The sequence below is a fragment of the Triticum dicoccoides genome, chromosome 2A, assembly GCF_002162155.2.
Source record: "Triticum dicoccoides isolate Atlit2015 ecotype Zavitan chromosome 2A, WEW_v2.0, whole genome shotgun sequence".
NCBI classification, from domain to species: Eukaryota; Viridiplantae; Streptophyta; class Magnoliopsida; order Poales; family Poaceae; genus Triticum; species Triticum dicoccoides.
In genome coordinates, this window is record NC_041382.1 from 653,462,004 (window position 1) to 653,487,825 (window position 25,822).

The following is a 25,822-nucleotide window of genomic DNA, read 5'->3' on the forward strand; positions in this document are numbered from 1 at the left end:
CCAGCCGCCGCACCGCAGCTCCTCCGCCCCGCCGCATGCGCCCCCGCCGTCGTCTGCTCGTGCGCCACCGCCATACTGCGCTGCTGTTCCCGCGCCGCCATGGCTCGCCGCCGTCCTCCCTGCCGCCTCTCCTTCGCCGCTGCGTGCTCCGGCAGCCTCGCCGGCGCGCGTCGCCGGAACCCTAGCCGGCCCTCTCCTCCGCGGATCGGGATCAGATCCACCACCTCGCCGATCCAAACGCCCGCGCCCGTCCCCGGATCTCTCCGTCCCGGATATCCTCATCCCGCATTGACTTTTCGCGGAGGTAAAATTTCACTAAGTCCCCGAAGTTTCCAGTATTTTTAGCATTTGCATCGCATCATAACTCTGCATCCATAGCTCTGATTCATGCGTGTAGCATATCAAAATTTTCGTCTCGACGAGTACATCATTCCATCTCATTGCATCATTTTCATTTGAGCTCATCTTGATGCCCGAAATGCTGTTGGAAGAGGGCTATGTGAGGAATTTGTCCGATCTATTTCAGCAAATGGCCTTTTGTCATTTTTGCCATGATTATTGTGTGCATGCTATGATCCTGAGCTCTACATGTGTTTTGTTATATGCCATGCCATCTTTACACAGGTGCTTGCCTTGTATTTTTGTGATATTTGTGGTGACTAGCACAAGCTTGCAAAGTAGCGTAATTGGTAATGCTGATTTCAGCGACTTAGAATTTCACTAAGTCCTTGTCCTGATTTTGTTGATATGCCATATGTTCATGTTGTTTCCTAGTGATCCGTGCTTCTTTGGAGGATGATCATTAAGGATGTTTTGTTAACATTGTGTTGCTCTATCCATCCATGTCCTTGTTTGCATTTATGGAGCACCTTAGCTTGAGTCAATTGAGCTCTACTTTTGCTATATCGCGAATCCTGGAAGATTGTTGACTTGTTAGCGATTTTGCCAAGGATGTTGCTATTGATCCGTGCATGCTATGTTGTTGTTCTTGCCATGTATAGCTCTTATGCCATGTCTTATTGATGGGTGTATGCTTATTTTGTCATGCCATGCTCTGTAGTGAGTGCATCGAGCTCGTAAACATGCCTACTCGTTAACTGTTTTGCATGCTCCAGTTTTTCACTAAGTCTGAATCTGTTTATGTTTTTGCCATGTTCACATGCTTGCAATTGTATTTTATGATCCCTTTTGGCTCAAGGTCACTAAGGGACTTTTGTTAAGTGCTTTGAGTAGCTTCATGTCATGCCTTGCTTTGCCATGTTAAGTTCCTATAGCATGTAGTTTTCATGCTCTAAAGTGTGCTTCCTGATGATAAATTCCAGACTTGTGTTAATTTCATTAAGTCTGAAACCTGTTATCTTTTGCACTTTTGCCATGCTTGTTTGAACCTGTAAATGAGTGAATTAGCCGTAGCTCAGTGTTCATCTTTTGTCAAGCATCTTGAGTGGATCCCTGCCATGTATTTTTTTGTCATGTTTGAGTGTTGTAGCATATTTATCTTGTTGCATTTAGTTGGTCACTTGCTGTTTATCGCAGACCGGTGACATATTTGTTTTGCTTGCCATTTCCAAACCGTGCATCCGATTCCGGTGATCTTTATATCGATTTCAACCGAAATCACCCCACCTTTCCAGTGGCACTCTTGGATTTCCAAGTTGGGGCCAGGCTCTATCATTACTTTCCAAATCATGCATATGCATCACATACCGCATCCCGCATATCATACCATGTTTGTGTGTGGTTTGTTTACTATGTTGTGTGCTTCTTTCCGGTGTTGCTTCTTTGGGTTGGTTCCGGTAACATCGCGTTTGTGAGGACCCGTTTGTCTATGTCCGTGTGTCTTCTTCGTGGACCCGTTCTTCTTCCTTGCGGGATTTCAGGCAAGAAGACCATACCCTCGAAATCACTTATATCTTTGCTTGCTAGTTGCTCCTTCTTTTGCTATGCCTATGCTGCGATACCTACCACTTGCTTATCATGCCTCCTATATTGTTGAACCAAGCCTCTAACCCACCTTGTCCTAGCAAACCATTGATTGGCTATGTTACCGCTTTGCTCAGCCCCTCCTATAGCGTTGTTAGTTGCAGGTGAAGATTGAAGTTTGTTCCTTGTTGGAACATGAAGATGTTGTTCCTTGTTGGAACATGTTTACTTGTTGGGATATCACAATATCTATTATTTAATTAATGCATCTATATACTTGGTAAAGGGTGGAAGGCTCGGCCTTATGCCTGGTGTTTTGTTCCACTCTTCCCACCCTAGTTTCCGTCATATCGGTGTTATGTTCCCGGATTTTGCGTTCCTTACGCAGTTGGGTTATAATGGGAACCCCTTGACAGTTCGCCTTGAATAAAACTCCTCCAGCAAGGCCCAACATTGGTTTTACCATTCGCCTCCTAGCCTTTTCTTTCCCTTGGGTTTTGCAGACCCAAGGGTCATCTTTATTTAAACCCCTGGGCCAGTGCTCCTCTGAGTGTTGGTCCAACCTGTCAGCTGCCGGTGGCCACCAGGGGCAACTCTGGGCTGGCCTACCGGAACCTTGGACAATCCAGTGTGCCCTGATAAAGAGATACATGCAGCTCCTATCGGGATTTGTCGGCACATTCGGGTGGCTTTGTTGGTCTTGTTTTACCATTGTCGAAATGTCGTGTAACCGGGATTCCGAGTCTGATCGGTTCTTCCCGCTAGAAGGAATATCCTTCGTTGACCGTGAGAGCTTGTGATGGGCTAAGTTGGGACACCCCAGCAGGGATTTGAACTTTTGAAAGTCGTGCCCGCGGTTATGGGCAGATGGGAATTTGTTAATGTCCGGTTGTAGAAAACCTAAAGTTGACCTTAATTAAAATACATCAACCGCGTGTGTTGCCGTGATGGTCTCTTCTCGGCGGGGTCCGGGAAGTGAACACGGTGTTGGAGTTATGCTTGATGTAGGTTGTTCTAGGATCACTTCTTGATCATAGATTCTCGACCGTGCTTTTGCCTTCTCTTCTCGCTCTCATTTGCGAATAGGTTAGCCACCAAATATGCTAGTCGCTTGCTGCAGCTCCACCTCATACCTTTTACCTTACCTATAAGCTTAAATAGTCTTGATCGCGAGGGTGCGAGATTGTCGAGTCCACGTGACTCACAGATACTTCCAAAACCAGCTTGCAGGTGCCGATGTTACCGAGCAGGTGTCGCAACCAAGCTCAAGGAGGAGCTCGATGAGGATCTTGTCCTTTGTCTTGTTTCGATCTAGTTGATCAGTAGTGGAGCCCAGTCGGGACGATCAGGGATCTGTGTAGCATTTGGGGTAGTCTTCTTTTATTTTGTCTCCGTAGTCGGGCCCTGATTGTATCTGGATGATGTAATGCTTTATTCATGTATTTGTGTGAAGTGGCGGTTGTAAGCCAACTATGTATCTCTTTCCCTTATGTATTACATGGGTTGTGTGAAGATTACCTCACTTGCGACATTGCTTTCAATGCGGTTATGCCTCTAAGTCATGCTTCGACACGTGGGAGATATAGCCGCATCGAGGGCGTTACACGCTCCATCATTGTCATATTGCTTTGCGTGATCATGCAGTTGACAGGGTATTCGTGGCAAAGCCACCGTTCATAATTCTTTCATACATGTCACTCTTGATTCATTGCATATCCCAGTACACCGCCGGAGGCATTCACATAGAGTCATATTTTGTTCTAAGTATTGAGTTGTAATTGTTGAGTTGTAAGTAAATAAAAAAGTGTGATGATCATCATTTTTAGAGCATTGTCCCAAGTGAGGAAAGGATGATGGAGACTATGATTCCCCCACAAGTCGGGATGAGACTCTGGACTAAATAAAAAAAGAGGCCATAAAAATAGAAAAGGCCCAAATAAAAAAAGAGAAAAAGAGAGAAGGGACAATGCTACTATCCTTTTACCACACTTGTGCTTCAAAGTAGCACCAAGATCTTCATAGAGAGTCTCCTATGTTATCACTTTCATATACTAGTGGGAATTTTTCATTATAGAACTTGGCTTGTATATTCCAATGATGGGCTTCCTTAAAATGCCCTAGGTCTTCGTGAGCAAGCGAGTTGGATGCACACCCACTTAGTTCTTTTTGTTGAGCTTTCATATACTTATAGCTCTAGTGCATCCGTTGCATGGCAATCCCTACTCACTCACATTGATATCTACTAATGGGCATCTCCATAGCCCGTTGATACGCATAGTTGATGTGAGACTATCTCCCCCCTTTTGTATTCTCCACAACCACCATTCTATTCCACCTATAGTGCTATGTCCATGGCTCACGCTCATGTATTGCGTGAAGATTGAAAAAGTTTGAGAACACTAAAAGTATGAAACAATTGCTTGGCTTGTCATCGGGGTTGTGCATGATTTAAATACTTTGTGTGGTGAAGATGGAGCATAGCCAAACTATATGATTTTGTAGGGACAACTTTCTTTGGCCAGTTATTTTGAAGAGACATAATTGCTTAGTTAGTATGCTTGAAGTATTATTATTTCTATGTCAATATTGAACTTTTGTCTTGAATCTTTCGGATCTAAATATTCATACCACAATTAAGAGAATTACATTGAAATTATGCCAAGTAGCATTCCACATCAAAAAATCTGTTTTTATCATTTACCTACTCAAGGACGAGCAGGAATTAAGCTTGGGGATGCTTGTTACGTCTCCAACGTATCTATAATTTTTGTTTGTTCCATGCTATATTATATCCTGTTTTGGACATTATTGGGCTTTATTATACACTTTTATATTATTTTTGGGACTAACCTATTAACCGTAGGCCCAGCCCAATATAGTTGTTTTTGCCTATTTCAGAGTTTCGCAGAAAAAGAATATTAGACGGAGTCCAAACGGAATGAAAACTTCGGGAAAGTGATTTTTGGAACGAACATGATCCAGAGGACTTGGACCCTACGTCAAGACATCAACCAGGAAGGCACGAGGTAGGGGGGCGTGCCTACCCCCCCCCCCCCAAGGCGCGCCCTCCACCCTCGTGGGGCCCATGTTGCTCCACCGACATACTTCTTCCTCCTATATATACCTATGTACCCCCAAACTACCAGATACGGAGCCAAAATCCTAATTCCACCACCGTAAATTTCTGTATCCACGAGATCCCCTCTTGGGGCCTTTTCCGGAGCTCCACCGGAGGGGGTATCGATCACGGAGGGCTTCTACATCAACACCATAGCCTCTCCGATGAAGTGTGAGTAGTTTACTTCAGACCTACGGGCCCATAGTTATTAGCTAGATGGCTTCTTCTCTATTTTTGGATCTCAATACAATGTTCTCCCCCTCTCTTGCGGAGAACTATTTGATGTAATCTTCTTTTGCAGTGTGTTTGTTGAGATCGATGAATTGTGGGTTTATGATCAAGTTTATCTATGAACAATATTTGATTCTTCTCTGAATTCTTTTATGTATAATTGGTTATCTTTGCAAGTCTCTTAGAATTATCAGTTTGGTTTGGCCTACTAGATTGATCTTTTTTGCAATGGGAGATGTGCTTAGCTTTGGGTTCAATCTTGCGGTGTCCTTTCCGAGTGACAGTAGGGGCAGCAAGGCACGTATTGTATTATTGCCATCGAGGATAACAAGATGGGGTTTATATCATATTGCATGAGTTTATCACTCTACATCATGTCATCTTGTTTAAAGCATTACTCTATTCTCTTTAACTTGATACTCTAGATGCATGCTGGATAGCGGTCGATGTGTGGAGTAATAGTAGTAGATGCAGGCAGGAGTCGGTCTACTTGTCACGGACGTGATGCCTATATACATGATCATACCTAGATATTCTCATAACTATGCTCAATTCTGTCAATTGCTCAACAGTAATTTGTTCACCCAACGTAATACTTATGATCTCGAGAGAAGCCTCTAGTGAAACATATGGCCCCCGGGTCTATTTTCCATTTTATTAATCTTCCAATACTTAGTTATTTCCTTTGCCATTTATTTTACTTGCATATTTATTTCTTTTTATCATAAAAATACCAAAAATATTATCTTATGATATCTATCAGATCTCACTCTTGTAGGTGACCGTGAAGGGATTGACAACCCCTTTATCGCGTTGGTTGCGAGGAGTTTATTCATTTGTCTAGGTGTGAGGGACTCGTGCGTGGCCTCCTACTGGATTGATACATTGGTTCTCAAAAACTGAGGGAAATACTTACGCTCCTCTGCTGCATCGCCCTTTCCTCTTCAAGGGAAAACCAACGCAGTACTCAAGAGGTAGCAGTGCTTTATGCTTCATATTATTATCCAATGATGTGTTGCCATCCTGTGATGTCTGAGTAGATTTTCGTTGTCCTATCGGTAATTGATGAATTGCTATGATTGGTTTAATTTGCTTGTGGTTATGTTGTTGTCCTTTGGTGCCCATCATACGAGCGCGCACGTGGATCACACCATAGGGTTAGTTGTATGTTGATAGGACTATGTATTGGAGGGCAAGACTGATAGAAGCTTCAACCTAGCATAGAAATTGATGCATAAGGGATTGAAGGGGGGCCAATATATCTTAATGCTATGGTTGGGTTTTACCTTAATGAACGTTAGTAGTTGCGGATGCTTGATAATAGCTCCAGTCATAAGTGCATAGAATTCCAAGTCAGAGATGACATGCTAGCAGTGGCCTCTCTCACATAAAACTTGCTATCGGTCTAGTAAAGTAGTCAATTTCTTAGGGACAATTTCGCAACTCCTACCACCACTTTTCCACAATCTCTATACTAACTTTATTGCTTATTTACCTAAAACAGCCCCTTGTTTTTATTTACGTGCTCTTTATATTCTTGCAAACCTATCACGTTACATCTACAAAGTACTTCTAGTTTCCTACTTGTTCTAGGTAAGGCGAGCGTTAAGCGTGACCAGAGTTGTATCGGTGGTCGATAGAAGTTTAGGGAATATTTGTTCTACCTTTAGCTCCTCATTGGGTTCGACACTCTTACTTATCAAAAGAGGCTACAATTGATCCCATATACTTGTGGGTTATCACGCACCACGTATTGCTGGGACGGTGTGTGTAAGTTGTTTTCGTCTGATGTCAATGATAACGCTATGACACTGTTCGAACTTTTGGTGATGATTGGCATATCCCTATTTGAGAAGAATTTGAGTAGAACTATGGCAATGTATTAGAGATGCCATAAATCAGCTATAGTTGGAATGAATTAACTCATGCGATTGTGAACATGTCATTACAGCCAATTTGTACCCTTGAATAATCAAACGGTTAGGAAGATATGGATATTTTCCTTATTTTATAGTAACCTATATACTACTAAATATGAGTGTGTATCAATGGCCATGTTAGTTTCCTCATTTTCATGATGTAGAAACATGCATCACACTGTTGGTTTCATCTAACCATACATTAGGGAAGTAAATGTGCATATGGAAAACTCTATATTTGGAAGTAGTTTAATCCTGTAATGCTTACCATGTGTACATACCTATATTCGCCCTTCAGCAATCAATGGCTAGAATAATATCGTCACCAAATTTTTGCCCACAGAACATGAGTATATAACAATGCATGGTGTGTTAGTTTCCTTGAAGAATTTGTTTGTGAGGACAGAACGTGAGTACATAACATGCATGACATGGTAGTTTCCTGTGAAGAATCGATTGCGAGATAACATGAGTATAACCATGCATGGCACTTCTATATTTTCGAACCTAGTATACATTTCCCTATATTTTCCTCTCAATTCCAACAGGGACATATCAATGTTGTTTCTTGCATTATACTACTCATACTCTGAACAATGTTGATCTTACATTAACACTACCTGTCCTTTTGATATGATGCAGTGTCCCTACAGTTACTGCCCTTTGTAATCACACCACCTTTGCCAAAAACAGGGAAGCACAACTGGTTCCTCGCTCAATTAGACGACGACAAAAGACTGATGATCATTCGCACACATGAGCTGGAAAAGTTATATTGCAAAAAAAAAACCACTGTGTACAAGCACCGTGAAATACGTGAGTATCCGGACAGTGGTTGTTACGTCTATGAGCAGGATACTAGCTTGTTGCGGTCTTCAGGATTTTTGAGTTGGAGGCGGGTAAACAGACTTGGTTCACACTCTCTGTTTCTCGGACTCAATTATTCGATTAACCAGGAGATTGCTACCTCTTGAGAACTGCGTTGGTTTTTCCCCGAAGAGGATGGGATGATGCAGCAAAGTAGCGTAAGTATTTCCCTCAGTTTTTGAGAACCAAGGTATCAATCCAGTAGGAGGCTACGCGCGAGTCCCTGGTACCTGCACAAAACAAATAAATCCTCGCAACCAACGCGATAAGGGGTTGTTAATCCCTACACGGCCACTTACGAGAGTGAGATCTAATAGATATGATAAGATAAATTTTTTGGTATTTTTATGATAAAGATGCAAAGTAAAATAAAAGCAAAGTAAAAAGCAAAGGAAATAACTAAGTATTGGAAGATTAATATGATGAAGATAGACCCGGGGGCCATAGGTTTCACTAGTGGCTTCTCTCAAGAGCATAAGTATTCTATGGTGGGTGAACGAATTACTGTTGAGCAATTGACAGAATTGAGCATAGTTATGAGAATATCTAGGCATGATCATGTATACAGGAATCACGTCCGAGACAGGTAGACCGACTCCTGTCTGCATCTACTACTATTACTCCACTCATCACCGCTATCCAGCATGCATCTAGAGTATTAAGTTAATGTAAACAAAGTAACGCCTTAAGCAAGATAACATGATGTAGAGGGATAAACTCATGCAATATGATGAAAACCCCATCATTTTATCCTCGATGGCAACAATACAATACGTGCCTGGCTGCCCCTACTGTCACTGGGAAAGGACACCGCAAGATTGAACCCAAATCTAAGCACTTCTCCCATTGCAAGAAAGATCAATCTAGTAGGCCAAACCAAACTGATAATTCGAAGAGACTTGCAAAGATAACCAATCATACATAAAAGAATTCAGAGAAGATTCAAATATTGTTCATAGATAGACTTGATCATAAACCCACAATTCATCGGTCTCAACAAACAAACTGCAAAAAGAAGATTACATCGAATAGTTCTCCACAAGAGAGGGGGGGAACATTGTATTGAGATCCAAAAAGAGAGAAGATGCCATCTAGCTAATAACTATGGACCCATAGGTCTGAGGTGAACTACTCACACTTCATCGGAGGGGCTATGGTGATGATGTAGAAGCCCTCCGTGATGGATACCCCCTCCGGCGGAGCTCCGGAACAGGCCCCAAGATGGGATCTCGTGGATACAAAAAGTTGCGGCGGTGGAATTAGGGTTTTGGCTCCGTATTTGATCATTTGGGGGTACGTAGGTATATATAGGAGGAAGGAGTACGTCGATGGAGCAATAGGGGGCCCATGAGGGTGGAGGGCGCGCCTGGGGGGTAGGCGCGCCCCCTACCTTGTGGCCTCCTCCTTTGTGTCTTGACGTAGGGTCCAAGTCTCCTGGATCATGTTCGGTGAGAAAATCACGTTCCCGAAGGTTTCATTCCGTTTGGACTCCGTTTGATATTCCTTTTCTTCGAAACCCTAAAACAGGCAAAAAACAGCAATTCTGGGCTGGGCCTCCGGTTAATAGGTTAGTCCCAAAAATAATATAAAAGTGGATAATAAAGCCCAATAATGTCCAAATCAGTAGATAATATAGCATGGAGCAATCAAAAATTATAGATACGTTGGAGACGTATCAAGCATCCCCAGGCTTAATTCCTGCTCATCCTCGAGTAGGTAAACGATAAAAACAGAATATTCAGATCCGAAAGATTCAAGATAAAAGTTCATATTGACATAAAAATAATAATACTTCAAGCATACTAACTAAGCAATTATGTCCTCTCAAAATAACATGGCCAAAGAAAGTTCATTCCTACAAAATCATATAGTTTAGTCATGCTCCATTTTCGTCACACAAGAATGCTCTCATCATGCACAACCCCGATGACAAGCCAAGCAATTGTTTCATACTTTAGTAATCTCAAACCTATAAACTTGCACGCAATACATGAGTGCGAGCCATGGATATAGCACTACGGGTGGAATAGAATATGATAATGGGGGTTATGTGGAGAAGACAAAAAGGAGAAAGTCACACATCAACGAGTCTAATCAATGGGCCATGGAGATGCCCATCGATTGATGTTAATGCAAGGAGTAGGGATTGCCATGCAACGGATGCACTAGTGCTATAAATGTATGAAAGCTCAACAAAAGAAACTAAGTGGGTGTGCATCCAACTTGCTTGCTCACGAAGACCTAGGGCACTTGAGGAGGCCCATTGTTGGAATATACAAGCCCAGTTATATAATGAAAAATTCCCACTAGTATATGAAAGTGACAAAACAAAGACTCTCTATCATGAAGATTATGGTGCTACTTTGAAGCACAAGTGTGGAAAAAGGATAGTAGCATTGTCCCTTCTTTATTTATTATTATTATTATTATTATTATTATTATTATTTTATTGGCCTTTTTTAGGACAATGCTCTATGAATGATGGTCATCACACTTCTATTTAATTACAACTCAAGAATTACAACTCGATACTTAGAACAAGATATGACTGTATATAATTGCCTCCGGCGGTGTACCGGGATATGCAATGAACCAAGAGTGACATGTATGAAAGAATTATGAACGGTGGCTTTGCCACAAATACTATGTCAACTACATGATCATGCTAAGCAATATGACAATGATGAATGTGTCATGATAAACGGAATGGTGGAAAGTTGGATGGCAATATATCTTAGAATGGCTATGGAAATGCCATAATAGGTAGGTATGGTGGCTGTTTTGAGGAAGATATAAGGAGGTTTATGTGTGAAAGAGCGTATCATATCATGGGGTTTGGATGCACCGGCGAAGTTTGCACCAACTCTCAATGTGAGAAAGGGCAATGCACGGCACCGAAGAGGCTAGCAATGATGGAAGGGTGAGAGTGAGTATAATCCATGGACTCAACATTAGTCATAAAGAACTCACATACTTATTGCAAAAATATACAAGTCGTCAAAAACCAAAGCACTACGCGCATGCTCCTAGGGGGATAGATTGGTAGGAAAAGACCATCGCTCGTCCCCGACCGCCACTCATAAGGAAGACAATCAAATAACACCTCATGTTTCAAATTTGTTACATAACGTTTACCATACGTGCATGCTACGGGACTTGCAAACTTCAACACAAGCATTTCTCAAATTCACAACTACTCAACTAGCACGACTTTGATATTATTACCTCCATATCTCAAAACAATTATCAAGCATCAAACTTCTCTTAGTATTCAAAACACTCATAAGAATATATTTTTATTAATCTTGAACACCTAGCATATTAGGATTATTTAAGCAAATTACCATTCTATTTAAGAATCTCAAAATAATCTAAGTGAAGCATGAGAGATCAATAGTTTATATAAAACAAATCCACCACCATGCTCTAAAAGATATAAGTGAAGTACTAGAGCAAAACTATATAACTCAAATGATATAAGCGAAGCACATAGAGTATTCTAACAAATTCCAAATCATGAATGGCTCTCTCAAAAGGTGTGTACAGCAAGGATGATTGTGGTAAACTAAAAAGCAAAGAATCAAATCAGACACGACGCTCCAAGCAAAACACATATCATGTGGTGAATAAAAATATAGCTCCAAGTAAAGTTACCGATAGAAGTAGACGAAAAGAGGGGATGCCTTCCGGGGCATCCCCAAGCTTTGGCTTTTAGATGTCCTTAGATTATCTTGGGGGTGCCATGGGAATCCCCAAGCTTAGGCTCTTGCCACTCCTTGTTCCGTAATCCATCAAATCTTTACCCAAAACTTGAAAACTTCACAACACAAAACTTAAAGTAGAAAATCTCGTGAGCTCCGTTTGCGAAAGAAAACAAAAGACCACTTAAAGGTACTGTAATGAACTCATTCTTTATTTATACTGGTGTTAAACCTACTTTATTCCAACTTCTCTATGGTTTATAAACTATTTTACTAGCCATAGATTCATCAAAATAAGCAAACAACACACGAAAAACAGAATCTGTCAAAAACAGAACAGTCTGTAGTAATCTGTAGCTAGCGCAAGATATGGAGCCCCAAAAATTCTAAAATAAATTGCTGGACGTGAGGAATTTATCTATTAATCATCTTCAAAAATAATTAACTAAATATCACTTTCCATATAAAAATGGCATCAGTTCTCGTGAGCGCTAAAGTTTCTGTTTTTTCACAGCAAGATATCAAGACTTTCCCCAAGTCTTCCCAACGGTTGTACTTGGCACAAACACTAATAAAACAAAAAAAACACAACCTAAACATAGTCTAGATAAATTATTTATTATAGGAGCAATAAGCAAGGAATAAAAATAAAATTGGGTTGCCTCCCAACAAGCGCTATCGTTTAACGCCCCTAGCTAGGCATAAAAAGCAAGGATAGATCTAGGTATTGCCATCTTTGGTAGGCAATCCATAAGTGGCTCTCATAATAGATTCATAAGGTAATTTAATTTTCTTTCTAGGAAAGTGTTCCATGCCTTTAATTAACAGAAATTGGAATCTAATATTTCCTTCCTTCATATCAATAATTGCACCAATCGTTCTAAGGAAAGGTGTAACGCCCACGATGCGGCTATATCTCGAAGCACGACTTAGAAGCATAACCACATTGTAAGCAATGTCGCAAGTGGGGTAATCTTCACACAACCCATGTAATGAATAAGAAAAGAGGTATGTAGTTGGCTTACAATCGCCATGTCACACAATGCATAAATATATCATTACATTCATCCAGATACAATCAAGGTCCGACTACAGAACCAAAATAAAGACAACCCAAAATGCATAATATCCCCGATCGCCCCAACTGGGCACCACTACTGATCGTCTAGAAAGGAAACGTAGTATCGTCCTGAGTCCTCATCGAACACCCACTCGAGCTCAGTCGAATCTCCTCAAGCGGTATCATCGGTCCCTGCATCTGGTTTTGGAAGGAATCTGTGAGTCACGGGGACTCAGCAATCTCACACCCTCACGATCAAGACTATTTAGGCTTATAGGTAGGGTAAAAGTATGAGGTGGAGCTGCAGCAAGCACTAGCATATATGGTGGCTAACATACGCAAATGAGAGCGAGAAGAGAAGGCAAAGGCACGATCGATAAACTATGATCAAGAAGTGATCCTGGAGCAACCTACGCTCAAGCATAAATCGAGACCGTGTTCTCTTCCCAGACTCCGCCAAAAAGGGACCATCGCGGCCACACACTCGGTTGATTCATTTTAATTAAGTTAAGTTTTAGTTTTTCTACAACCGGACATTAACAAATTCCCATCTGCCCATAACCGCGGGCACGGCTTTCAAAAGTTCAAAACCCTGCAGGGGTGTCCCAACTTAGCCCATCACAAGGTCTCATGGTCAACGAAGGATATTCCTTCTCCCAAGACAATCTGATCAGACTCGGAATCCCGGTTACAAGACATCTCGACAATGGTAAAACTAAACCAGCAAAGCCACCCGAATGTGCCGACAAATCCCGATAGGAGCTGCACATATCCCGTTCTCAGGGCACATTGGATGAGCCAGACATCGGGTTGGCATAGACCCTGGTTGCCCAGGGGGCGCCGGACATCGCTCAGGCTGGACCAACACTTAGAGAAGCACTGGCCCGGGGGGGGGGTTAAAATAAAGATGACCCTTGAGTCCGCGAAACCCAAGGGAAAAAGGCTAGGTGGCAAATGGTAAAACCAAGGTTGGGCATTGCTGGAGGAGTTTTATTCAAGGCGAACTGTCAAGGGGTTCCCATTATAACCCAACCGTGTAAGGAACGCAAAATCAAGGAACATAACACCGGTATGACGGAAACTAGGGGGGCAGGAGTGGAACAAAACACCAGGCATAAGGCCGAGCCTTCCACCCTTTACCAAGTATATAGATGCATTAAAGTAGACAAGATATAATAATGATATACCAACAATAAACATGTTCCAACAAGGAACAAACTCCAATCTTCACCTGCAACTAGCAACGCTATAAGAGGGGCTGAGCAAAGCGGTAACATAGCCAAACAACGGTTTGCTAGGACAAGGTGGGTTAGAGGTTTGACATGGCACTATGGGAGGCATGATAAAGTATGGTGGTAGATATCGTAGCATAGGCATAGCAATAGAGCGAGCAACTAGCAAGCAAAGATAGAAGTGATTTCGAGGGTATGGTCATCTTGCCTGCAAAGTTCTCCGAGTTGACGTTAGCTTGATCCTCGTAAGCGTACTCAACGGGTTCCTCGATCACGTACTCGTCTCCTGGCTCTACCCAAAGCAAGAACACAAGCAAAGGGAGACACAATCAACCACGGTGCAATGCACAAGCAACATGATGCAAAACATGGCATGATATGCGGGATGTGATATGTGATGCATATGCATGATTCCGAAAGGAAAGATTGAACCAGGCCTCAACTTGGAAAACCAAGTGTGCCTCTGGAAAGATGAGTTGATTTCGGTCGAAATCGATATAAAGATCACCGGAATCGGATGCACGGTTTGCAAATGACAAGCAAAACAAATATGGCACTGATCTGTGATTAACAGCACGAGGCCATCAAAATGCATCAATAACAACAAGCTACTGCAATCTAACATAGAAACAAAATACATGGCAGGGATCCACTCAAGATGCTTGACAAAATATGAACACTGGGCTATGGCTAATTCACTCAATAGCAGGTTCAAACAAGCATGGCAAAAGTGCAAAAGATATCATGTTACAGAGTGAAAATAACATGTCAGGAATTTAACATCAGGGAGCAATGTTTAGAGCAAGATAACAATATGCTACAAGAACATATCATGGCAAATCAAGGCATGGCATGAAGATACTCAAAGCATACAACAAAAGTCCCTTACTGACCATTAGCCAAAAGGGATCAGAAAATACAATGGCAACCATATGAACGTAGCAACTTTCATTAACAGATTCAGACTTAGTAGAAAATTGGAGCATGGCAAACAGATATTAAGTAGGCATGTTTATGAGCTCGATGCACTCACCACAAGGCATTGCATGACAAACTAAGCATACACCAAGCAAGTAGACATGGCATAGAAGCTAAACATGGCAAGAACAACCTCATAGCACGCACGGATCAACTACAACAATCTCGACAAAATTGCTTAACATGTAAACAATCTGCCAGGAACATTTTATAGCAAAAGTAGAGCTCAATTGAGTCAAGCTAGGGTGCTCCATAATTACAAACAAAGACATGGATAGATACAGCACAACAATATCTACAAAACATCCTTACTGATCATGCTCAAAAGAGGCATGGATCACTCTGTAGCAACATGAATATATGGCATAAAAATATAATCAGCGAAAAGACTTAGAAGGTTTCTAAGTTCCTGAAATCAGCAACATTACGAGAGCTACTTTGCATGGTTGTGCTAGTCACCACGGAGATCACAAAAATACATGGCATACACCCCTGTAAAGATGGCATGGCATACTTCAAAACACATGTAGGACTCAATTTCATAGGAGGCACACATTAATCATGGCAAAAATGACAAATGACCAAATACTGATAAGAATCTGAAACTAACACTGCATAGCACTCTTGCAACAGCATTTAGGGCATCAAGATGAACTCAAATGAACATGGTGCAATGGAATGAAATGAAGTACTCGTCGAGATGAACAATTTGATATGCTACACGCCCAAAAACGGAGCCACGGATGCAGAGTTATGATGCGATGAAAAACGCTAAAAATTACTGGAACTTAGGGCAGAATTAGGTCAACCTCCCAGTTTCCAGATCAGATCGGGCATGTTCTTCGAGGCGGTGGCGGATCTCGCTGGAGCAGCACTTGGGGGCGCCGGAGTTGGGGATCGCCGGATCCGGCCGGGAGGAGAACGACGGAGAGGCCGGCGAGGCGATGGCGGCGGAGGCGGTGCTGGCTCGGGGCAGCGCGGGTGAAGGCGAGCGGCGGCGGACGCGGCCGTGGGCAGCGCGGGTGCGCAGTGGCGGCGGGCGGTGGCCGGAGAAGCGGACAGCGGCGGCGAAGACGACGCGGGACGGCGTGGCGAGGGAGGAAGGCGCGGGCGGCGGCGGAGACAAAGCGGGGCGGGAGGGCCCGCGCCGGGCTTCGGCGGGCCGCAGCGGCGGGAGGCGCCGGTGGGACATGTGGCGGCTGCAGGTTCATCGGGCGGAGCCGGACGGACACGTCCGGCCTGGTGGATTGTGTCCGGCGGCGCGAGGAGAGGGAGGGGGCTTGGGTTTGATCCGAAAATTTCGGGGGAGATGCCTTTTTATAGGTAGAGGGAGCTAGGAGGCTCCAAATTGAGCACGGTTTGTGGCCATGTGATCGTGATCGAACGACCTAGATGATGGAGGGGGTTTTGGTGGGTTTTGGGACACTTTGGAGAGGTGTTGGGCTGCAGCACACACAAGGCCTTTACGGTCCCTCGGTTAATCGTTGGAGTATCAAACAAAGTCCAAATGGCACGAAACTTGACAGGCGGTCTACCGGTAGTAAACCAAGGCCTCTTGGCAAGTCTCAGTCCAATTCGAGAATGTTTAACACCCGCACACGAAAAGAGGTAAAAGGGGACACCGGAGGACATAGAAGCGCTGGAATGCAAAACGGACAACGGGGAAAAAGCCCGGATGCATGAGACGTACACGTATGCAAATGCGATGCACATGATGACATGATATGAGATGCATGACAAAGAAAAAAGAAACACGGAGACAAAAACCCGACAACGAGGAAATATCATAACTTAGTGCCGAAAATGGCAAGAGTTGGAATACAAATATGGCAGGTTACACACGGGGTGTTACAACACTCCACCACTACGAAAGGATCTCGTCCTGAGATCTAGGACTGGAAAAACTCTGGATATTCGGAACGGAGGTGGTCCTCACGTTCCCAGGTGGCTTCACGGTCGGAATGATGTGGCCACTTCACTTTTAGGAATTTGAGAGACTTGTTGCGAGTCTTGCGCTCAGTTTATTCAAGAATAGCAACGGGGTGCTCATGATAAGACAGGTCTTCTTGGAGATCAATCTCTTTGAAGTTGACGGTGCGGTCAGGAGTCTTGAAACACTTGCGGAGTTGAGACACGTGAAACACGTCGTGCACGTTTGCAAAGTTGGATGGAAGCTCAAGTTGATAGGCGAGATCGCCTCTTTTGCCAATGATCTTGAAAGGACCCACGTATCTAGGGGCAAGCTTCCCTTTGATACCAAAGCTATGAGTACCTTTCATTGGAGAGACACAGAGGTAGACATGGTCTCCGATCTCGAAAGCCAAGTCACGATGCTTGCTATCATAGTAACTCTTCTGGCGCGATTGCACGGCTTTGAGATTTTCACGAATGACTTTACACATTTCTTTAGCCTCTGTGATCAAGTCATTGCCAAGAAGTTGACGTTCACCAGTCTCTGACCAGTTAAGAGAAGTACGGCACTTCCTGCCATAGAGAATCTCGAATGGGGCCTTGCACAAACTCGCTTGAAAGCTGTTATTGTAGGAGAACTCGGCATATGGAAGACAATCCTCCCACTTCATACCGAAATAAATGACACATGCCCTGAGCATATCTTCAAGAATTTGATTAACTCGCTGGACTTGGCCACTGGTTTGAGGATGAAAAGTTGTGTTGAAGCGGATGTTGGTGCCCATGGCCTGTTCCATCTATTAATGGATAAGGTTTTTCTGCTAACATATAAGAATTTTTGAAGAAAGAAAAGACAGAAATACCCAATATCTTGTTCTAGCAAGATATTGGGTATTTCTGTCTTTATTTTGAATCTTTTTTTTCTTCTTAATCTTTCTATTCAGAATTCAGTTAACGACGAGATTTAGTATCCTTTCTTGCATTTTCATAACTCGTGAAATGCCGAGTAGGCACGAATTCCCCCAATTTGCGACCTACCATAGGATTTGTTATGTAAATAGGTATATGTTCCTTTCCATTATGAATCGCGATTGTATGGCCAACCATTGTGGGTAGAATGCTAGATGCCCGGGACCACGTTACTATTGTTTCTGCAAAGAATCCTAGAACTTAGAGGTAAAGATGCTGCCACGATCTGAAGATATCAACTGCGGAATGCCGTGCAAGGAGACAATCCTGGAGGTATATAGCTCTGCCAACTGAGCCGGTGCGATAGATTCTTTGATAGGCAGAAAATGAGCCACTTTAGTGAGCTTGTCGATGACAACGAAGATAGCATCATTACCACGCTTGGACTTTGGAAATCCAGTCACGAAGTCCATCTCAATATGACCAAACTTCCATTCTGGAATGGCAAGAGGTTGGAGGATACCAGCTGGTCGTTGGTGTTCTGCTTTCACTCTTCTGGAGACATCACATTCATTCATGAACTAAGCAATCTCGCGCTTCATTCGAGTCCACCAATACGACTACTTGAGGTCCTGGTACATCTTTGTACTTCCAGGGTGAATAGAGAGGAGTGAATTGTGAGCCTCATTCATAATGACTTTACGAAGGTCACCCTTAGGAACAACAATGCGATCCTCAAAGAATAGAGTATCCTTGTCATCAAGACGATAGCACTTGTACTTGGGTTGACTCTTGGCAATCCCAATCTTCACCTTCTTCACCATTGCATCAAGAAGTTGAGCCTCACGAATCTGATCTTCCAAAGTAAGAGAGACTTGGAGGTTGGCAAGGAATCCTTGAGGAACAACTTGGAGATTGAGTTTGCGGAAAGCTTCACAAAGCTTTGGTTGGTAGGGCTTGATAATCAGACTGTTGCAGTAAGCCTTCCTGCTCAATGCGTCAGCAATTACATTGTCCTTCCCTAGAGTATATTCAATACTTCGATTATACTCTTGAATCATTTCGACCCAATGAGACTGCCTGAGGTTGAGGTTTGGCTGAGTGAAGATATACTTAGACTCTTATGATCAGTGAAGATGTCCACTTTTCTTCCCAATAAGAGATGTCTCCATGTTAAAAGAGCATGGACAACTGCCGCCAACTCGAGGTCATGAGTGGGGTAGTTCTTTTCGTTGGGCTTCAACTGGCGAGAGGTATAGGCCACAACTTTCTTCTCTTGCATCAACACTGCACCAAGACCTTGAAGGGAAGCATCATAGAAGACCTCGAACGGTTTGGATTCATCAGGAGGAGTCAGAACTGGAGCAGTGACTAACTTCTCTTTGAGGGTGTTGAAAGCAATATCACATTCAGGCGACCAGACATACTTCACATGCTTCTGGAGGAGGTTGGAAAGAGGCTTCGCGATCTTAGAGAAGTTCTCAACGAACCTTCGACAATAGCTTGCGAGCCCAAGGAAGCTGCGGGGTTGCTTCACGTTCTAAGGCGGTTCACAATTCACAATTGCAGACACCTTCTCAGGATTAACAGCTATGCCCTTGGCAGAGACGATATGCCCAAGGTAGAGAACTTCATCGAGCCAAAACTCGCACTTTGAAAACTTCGCATAGAACTGATGTTCTCTGAGTTTATCCGGCACCTATCTCAAGTGCTTGGCATGATCCTCCTTGTTCTTGGAAAACACCAAAATGTCATCGAGGTAGACCAAGACGAAGTCATTTGTGTAGGCGTTGAAGATGAAGTTCATCATGCGAGAGAATGTTGGAGGAGCATTGACAAGGCCGAAATACATGACAGTGTATTCATATGAACCATAGCTTGTTCTGAACATCGTCTTGGGGATATCTTCTTCATGAATGCGAATCTGATGATAGCCCATACGGAGGTCAAGCTTCGAGAATACTTGAGCACCTTTGAGTTGTTCGAAAAGTTCATTGATGTTGGGAAGTGGGTACTTGTTCTTTATGGTCTTCTTGTTCAATGGACGGTAGTCAACACAAAGTCGGTCCGTTGCATCCTTCTTCTTGACAAAAATAACACCACAACCCCATGGAGAAGAACTTGGTCGGATGAGACCCATACGCTCTTGAATATCGAGTTGCTTCTTCAGCTCCTTCAACTCTTCAGGTCCAAGCTTGTAAGGACGTTTGCAAACAGGTTCCGTGCTAGGTTCAAGATCGATGACGAATTCAACTGGCCGGTGTGGAGGCATTCCTGGAAGCTCTTCAGGAAAGACGTCTTGATATTCACAAACGACTGGAATCTGAGAGATGGCATCCAGCTCGCCCTTCTTGTTGAGAGAAAACAGTCGAATGGTATCATCACGAGCGGCAAAACGATTACATCCTCAGACGAATGTGTCAATTGAATCTTCCTGGCAGCACAATCAAGCTGAGCCTTGTGCTTAAAGCCAGTCCATTCCGAGAATAAGATCAATATCCGAGTTACCAAGGACCACTGGAGAAGACAGAAACTTATAGTTGCCCAACATGATAGTAACATCCGGGACCATAGAGCTTGCGTTCATGAATTTACCCGGAGAAACAACTGATAATTGTCTAGGTAAATCTTGGAAAGGCAACTCATGCTTAGATGCAAATGGTCTTGAAATGAAACAATGCGATGCACCAGTGTCAAAAAAAACTTTTGCAGGAATATCGTTAACAGGAAGGTTACCCATGATCACATCTGACGAGTCCTCTGCCTGAGCTGCGTTCATCAAGTTGACCTTAGTAGACTTGGGGTTATGCTTGACCACTGCGGTGCTAGCAGATCTCACAGGAGGAGGAGGAGGAAGACGCCTCTGATTGAAGCATTTGTTGGCATAGTGACCCTTCTGCTGACACTTGTTGCACGTGACCTCTGAAAGCGGACGGTGATACAGAGCACTTGATCTTGGAGCATGAGATGAAGTCTTGTTCTGAAAGACTGGGTTGGGTGGGTGGGAAGATCCATTGCCACCTTTGCTCTTCTGCTGAGAAGGCTGACAGAACGGAGGAGGAGGAGGCAACCAATACTTTTGCTGCTTAGTTTCCAGTTGAGTTGAGGAAGAAGGAGTTGCATCTCTGACTCGCTTCTTGGAAGCATCGCACTTGAGCTGAGCAGTCTCTTGTTTCAGTGCCATGTTGTAAAACTCATCGTACTTTTGCGGTTCAAAAAGCACAAGAGCTAGTTGGAGATCTTCTCTGAGGCCACCCTTGAACTGATAAATCATGCTCTTCTCATCAGGGACATCTTGCTTAGCGAAATGAGCGATCTTCTGGAACATGATGTTATACTGGTAAACATACAAGCTGCCTTGCTTCAGATTGCGGAACTCCTCACACTTGCTCTCAACAACACTCTGAGGAATGTGGTGAGCTTTGAAGTCTTAATGGAATTCATCCCAGGTAATCACACGACCTCCTCTGGAATCTTTGTATTGCTGATACCACTCTGCAGCTTGGTCTTTGAGTTGGAACGAAGCAAACTTGACAAAGTCCTCAAGCCTGACGTTGCTGCGCTCGAAATGCTTGCAGATATCCACGAGCCAATCATCAGCGTCTGTTGCCTCGACATAGTTACTGAAGGTCTTTGGCTAGTCTGCGAGGAACTGGTTGAGTGTAGCAAACTGATTCTGATTGTTGCCATGGCCTTGATTCCCTTGGTTGCGCTCTTGCAAGAGTTGCATAAGCATCTGCGTGTTTGCATTGGTAGCGGCATCACAGCTTGCCATGCCTCCGAAGGAGGAGGTGGTGGTGGCGGTTCAGGATTCTGACACGTTGGAGGAGCCATCCTGAAGAGGGTGACATCCGTTAGCATCATGACAGACATATATTCAAGCTGAATCAAAAGGATCGAAATTGCAACATATAGTATTAACATTCGAACAAGAATTAATGAATGCAATCCAAATTAAATGGTCACACTTCCATAAATTGAGAAGCCACTTAGATAGAGGTAGATGAATAAAACAACAAGTTATGGACATGAACAAATACTTGGTGAGGATTACCCAATCACAAACCAAATATTCGCGGAAGAAATACTAGAGCTACATGAATTCCCACCTATGAAACTCCTGAAATTCTCCTAGTTATGCAATCAGGTGTTGGGGATACAGGGGAAGCATAATATCTCACCCAAAGCTAGCAAATCCTACATCCAGTTGTATCCATCCTTCAACACATAACCAAGAAACCTTCGGAAATCATTTACCTCAACCTTCGAAAAGCATCCGTTATATGAGTTATGGCAATACTCCCGAACTCCCGCCCCAGTACTGGGTGGCGTCGAGGTAATCTCACCAACAACTGCATAAAAGAGATTTTCGATGTCGGCGAAACTCAGGTATTCCAGAACTGCAATGATAAAATTGTGACGACAACACCTCGGAGCTCAACTCCCCGGGACACTGCCACAACCCCTAAATTTCAGGAGGCACCAAGAACAATGTTCTCGTCACAAAACCATCGGAACGATTCCAAGATACCCGCGTGATCCTAAAAAAAATAGTGAAATTTGAGAAGATAAGAGTCAAAACTCTAAGACAGGATGCCTCACCAGAGCGACGAAGGGACTGAGGAGTAAAAAGAAATCCTACTCTCCGATATATATAATCCTAAATGACTCGAAACATTTTTCTAGACTCAAAAACGCCAACGATTCAATCAAGCAGGGGGCTCCTAAGTCGGGGAAGGCTCTGATTACCAACTTGTAACGCCCACGATGCGGATATATCTCCCACGTGTCGAAGCATGACTTAGAGGCATAACCGCATTGTAAGCAATGTCGCAAGTGGGGTAATCTTCACACAACCCATGTAATGAATAAGAAAAGAGGTACGTAGCTGGCCTAAAATCGCCACGTCACACAATGCATAAATATATCATTACATTCATCCAGATACAATCAAGGTCCGACTACGGAACCAAAATAAAGACAACCCCAAATGCATAATGTCCCCGATCGCCCCAACTAGGCACCACTACTGATCATCTGGAAAGGAAACGTAGTATCGTCCTGAGTCCTCATCGAACTCCCACTTGAGCTCAGTCGAATCTCCTCAAGCGGTATCATCGGTCCCTGCATTTGGTTTTGGAAGGAATCTGTGAGTCACGGGGACTCAGCAATCTCACACCCTCGCGATCAAGACTATTTAAGCTCATATGTAGGGTAAAAGTATGAGGTGGAGCTGCAGCAAGCACTAGCATATATGGTGGCTAACATACGCAAATGAGAGCAAGAAGAGAAGGCAAAGGCACGATCGATAAACTATGATCAAGAAGTGATCCTAGAGCAACCTACGTTCAAGCATAACTCGAGACCGTGTTCTCCTCCCGGACTCCGCCGAAAAGAGACCATCGTGGCCACACACTCGGTTGATTCATTTTAATTAAGTTAAGTTTCAGGTTTTCTACAACCAGACATTAACAACCAGACATCTTCCCATAACCGTGGGCACGGCTTTCGAAAGTTCAAAACCCTGCAGGGGTGTCCCAACTTAGCCCATCACAAGCTCTCACGGTCAACGAAGGATATCCCTTCTCACAAGACAATCCGATCAGACTCGGAATCCCGGTTACAAGACACAATGGTAAAACTAAACCAGCAAAGCCACCCGAATGTGCCGACAAATCCTGATAGGAGTTGCACATATCTCGTTCTCAGGGCACATCGTATGAGCCAGACGTCGGGTTGGCATAGACCCTGGTTGCCCAGGGGGAGCCGGACATCGCTCAGGTTGGACCAACACTTAGAGAAGCACTGGCCCGGGGGGGTTAAAATAAAGATGACCCTTGAGTCCGCGAAACCCAAGGGAAAAAGGCTAGGTGGCAAATGGTAAAACCAAGGTTGGGCATTGCTGGAGGAGTTTTATTCAAGGCGAACTGTCAAGGGGTTCACATTATAACCCAACCGTGTAAGGAACACAAAATCAAGGAACATAACACCGGTATGACGGAAACTAGGGCGGCAAGAGTGGAACAAAACACCGGGCGTAAGGCCGAGCCTTCCATCCTTTACCACGTATATAGATGCATTAAAGTAGACAAGATATAATAATGATATCCCAACAATAAACATGTTCCAACAAGGAACAAACTCCAATCTTCACCTGCAACTAGCAACGCTATAAGAGGGGCTGAGCAAAGCGGTAACATAGCCAAACAACGGTTTGCTAGGATAAGGTGGGTTAGAGGTTTGACATGGCAATATGGGAGGCATGATAAAGCATGGTGGTAGGTATCGTAGCATAGGCATAGCAATAGAGCGAGCAACTAGCAAGCAAAGATAGAAGTGATTTCGAGGGTATGGTCATCTTGCCTGCAAAGTTCTCCGAGTTGACGTTAGCTTGATCCTCGTAAGCGTACTAAACGGGTTCCTCGATCAAGTACTCGTCTCTCGGCTCTACCCAAAGCAAGAACACAAGAAAAGGGAGACACAATCAACCACGGTGCAATGCACAAGAAACATGATGCAAAACATGGCATGATATGCGGGATGTGATATGTGATGCATATGCATGATTCGGAAAGGAAAGATTGAACCAGGCCTCAACTTGGAAAACCGAGTGTGCCTCTGGAAAGATGAGTTGATTTCGGTCGAAATCGATATAAAGATCACCGGAATCGGATGCATGGTTTGCAAATGACAAGCAAAACAAATATGGCACCGATCTGCGATTAACAGCATGAGGCCATCTAAATGCATCAATAACAACAAGCTACTGCACTCTAACATAGCAACAAAATACATGGCAGGGATCCACGCAAGATGCTTGACAAAAGATGAACACTGAGCTACGGCTAATCACTCAATAGCAGGTTTAAACAAGCATGGCAAAAGTGCAAAAGATATCATGTTACAGAGTGAAAATAACAACATGTCAGGAATTTAACATCAGGGAGCAATGTTTAGATCAAGATAACAATATGCTACAGGAACATATCATGGCAAACCAAGGCATAGCATGAAGCTACTCAAATCATACAACAAAAGTCCCTTACTGGCCATAAGCCAAAAGGGATCAGAAAATACAATGGCAACCATGTGAACATAGCAACTTTCGCTAACAGATTCAGACTTAGTAGAAAATTGGAGCATGGCAAAACAGATGTTAAGTAGGCATGTTTACGAGCTTGATGCACTCACCACAAGGCATTGCATGACAAACTAAGCATACACCCAGCAAGTAGACAGGGCATAGAACAACCTCATAGCACGCACGGATCAACTACAACAACCTCAGCAAAATTGCTTAACATGTAAACAATCTACCGGGAACATTTTATAGGAAAAGTAGAGCTCGATTGAGTCAAGCTAGGGTGCTCCATAATTGCAAACAAAGACATGGATGGATAGAGCAAAACAATATCTACAAAACATCCTTACTGATCATGCTCAAAAGAGGCATGGATCACTCTGTAGCAACATGAATACATGGCATAAAAATATAATCAGCGAAAAGACATGGCATACACCCCTGTAAGTCACCACAGAGATCACAAAAATACATGGCATACACCCCCGAAATCAGCAACATTACGAGAGCTACTTTGCATGCTTGTGCTAGTCACCACAGAGATCACAAAAATACATGGCATACACCCATGTAAAGATGGCATGGCATACTTCAAAACACATGTAGGACTCAAGTTCATAGGAGGCACACATTAATCATGGCAAAAATGACAAATGACCAAATACAGATAAGAATCTGAAACTAACATTGCATAGCACTCTTGCAACAACATTTCGGGCATCAAGATGAACTGAGATTAACATGGTGCAATGGAATGAAATGAAGTACTCGTCGAGATGAACAATTTGATATGCTACACGCCCAAAATGGAGCCATGGATGCAGAGATGATGCGATGACAAATGCTAAAAATTACTAGAACTTAGGGCAGAATTAGGTCAACCTCCCGGTTT